Source organism: Poromitra crassiceps (assembly GCF_964638095.1).
Source record: "Poromitra crassiceps genome assembly, chromosome: 13".
Lineage (NCBI taxonomy): Eukaryota > Metazoa > Chordata > Actinopteri > Beryciformes > Melamphaidae > Poromitra > Poromitra crassiceps.
Genome location: NC_139644.1, coordinates 41,509,876 through 41,512,375, shown reverse-complemented (window position 1 = coordinate 41,512,375; position 2,500 = coordinate 41,509,876). Strand labels below are relative to the sequence as shown.

The 2,500-nt window shown below is 43.7% G+C and overlaps 1 protein-coding gene across 1 annotated transcript in view; it reads left to right on the top strand.

The window, feature by feature from the left end:
• Positions 1 to 141: 141 nt before the first annotated feature.
• litafd (LITAF domain containing) overlaps positions 142 to 2,500 on the top strand; it is a 29,457-nt gene continuing 27,098 nt past the window's right edge. The window contains exon 1 of the mRNA XM_083649274.1: positions 142 to 210. The gene's annotated coding sequence lies outside the window, so the exon portion shown is untranslated. The remainder of the gene's footprint in view (positions 211 to 2,500) is intronic.

The window sequence follows — 2,500 nt, the reverse complement described above, 5'->3', positions numbered from 1 at the left end:
GAACAAAGGATGCTTTTTAAAGTCACACACCTAGCCACTGTGAGTCATACCAGCTGCATACTCATGCGTGTGCATGTAGATCAGAGGTGGGCGTGGCCTGTGGGCGTGGCCTGTGGGAGGTAGAGGTGAGACAGATGCATGTGTGAACTAGAACCTATCTGGACTCTACATCAGCAACAACTGAGCCCTGTGTAGCGGCACCTTGCACAGGTAAGACTGAGTCTGGCTGATCAATGGTGAAGAAACTGCTTCAAGTGTGTAAATCTGCACATTTGATGTCTGTGATTTGCAGTGTGGGATAGGATCTAAGTCAATAGTAATGGACATAACATTAGCATAGCATTGATAATAGCACCCAAGGATGTTTCTATACTCATCTGAAAGCAACTAACGGAATATACCTGTCTTTGTGTGACTGGCCATTTCGTCAGGCATCTCCTCTCTCTCCCCAGAGGGTTTTCATAGTCTACTTCCCTGGCTGATTTCAACTCCGCTTAGCTGGGCTCCTCCACTCTGGTGTCTTTCATCAGTAGCTAACGAATAGAGCTCTCCATGGTGCTGAACCTGTTGTGTTCACACATTTAGTCAACCCTAATTGCCTAATTGAAAAACCCGGCTCCGTTAGCTCATCCACAGGGGTGCTCTTTACACTTCCTGGAAGATTCAGCGCAAGCTTGGACAGCACGGTGGCTCAGTGGTGAGCACTGTTGCCTCACAGCAAGAAGCGGTCCCGGGTTCGAACCCCCGGTCCGTCCCAGGTCGTTTCTGTGTGGAGTTTGCATGTTGCATGTTAGAGTTAATAGTCCTGTCAGTGCCCCTGACCAAGGCACTGGCAAAATAACTGGAGTTGGTCCCCGGGCGCAGCACTGCGGCTGCCCACTGCTCCTAGTTCTAAGAAGGTTCCTAGTAGAGGATGGGTCAAATGCAGAGGATGAATAAAGGATAACTTAAGCTATTTAAGCTTAACAACAAAAAAACAACAATACATATACCATGTTTACAGTAACTAGCAATGAATACATTACCTAATGCTTGGCTGTCAGCAGCTCAGCAGCCATCCCTTCACTGCTCTTTTGAAATGGTTGGCAGCAGCGACAATGTTTTTATATATATATATATATATATATATATATATAGTGGTGCATACATACATCTGATAGATGCACCTGGCAAGGGGGAGGCCAGGCTTCACCGCAACCCGACATATTACACACTACATCTTCTAAATGCAACTGGGATACATCATCAGTGATGTAACCTGGGGTCGTTGGGTGTTTGGGGTCTCACAACATCATACACACTCGCCCAGGTGACCCAGCTGAGGCTAATTACGCCTCGGCTTGTATCCCAGCAGCAGCCACTCACGGATCTGACCACTTAATCTGCCTCTGCAATGTTGCTATCGGACGGGTCCAAGAAACCCCAATCCACTGCTGTGGAACTACTCCGCAGGGACCAGAACATCAGTGCATGGAGAGTCGAGGCACTGTGGTTCTTCCGGCCGGGCTTCTCTTTCGTCTCACCAGGTCTGCATCGTCCCGGGCGGCAGGGGGGACGCTTAGAGACACAGGCCTGTGCGCTGCACGTCATAGTTCTGTGACGAGCAATTCACACTTCCGGGGGATGAATGGTTGACAGGATTCCCCTGATCCACTAGGAAAAATCCATGACGCCCATCCATCCTGGATTACGTTGGTGCTTGCACAGTTTTTCAGTAGACTCACCGTGGCGTTTTTGGATTTCTTCCTCACGAAAGAACCAGACTGGGTTGCTAACCCAACCTGTACCGGGTGCTGTCTCTTTCCGGCCCGTCAACTGACTTTCCAGTAGTCACCAAACTATATATATATATATATATATATATATATATATATATATATATATATATACTTATGTACTGTATATGTACTGTGTGTGTATATATATGTGTGTGTGTGTGTGTGTGTGTGTGTGTGTGTGTGTGTGTGTGTATATATATATATACACAGTATATATATATATATATATATATATATATATATATATATACTTATGTACTGTATATGTACTGTGTGTGTATATATATGTGTGTGTGTGTGTGTGTGTGTGTGTGTGTGTGTGTGTGTGTGTGTGTGTGTGTATATATATATATACACAGTATATATATATATATATATATATATATATATATATATATATATATATATATATATATATATATATATATACATAAACGGGGTGACAACAGATTCCATTCTGTAGCTGCTGAGTACAGACAGGTGTTTTTCCCAGAAACAGTCCTAAACCTACACGGGGCGAAATCTGTTTGACTAGCTCTAGTCGAGTACCCATGAGTATCACTGATCACAATCACAATCACTTTTATTGCCAGTATGCAAGTTACACACAAGGAATTTGTCTAGAGTCTAGACAATCACAAAGTTGCAAGTACAATCAAATCAAATTAAATCAAATATATATACGATATGTACATTAGTGGAGGAGTGTTCCGTGGATATTA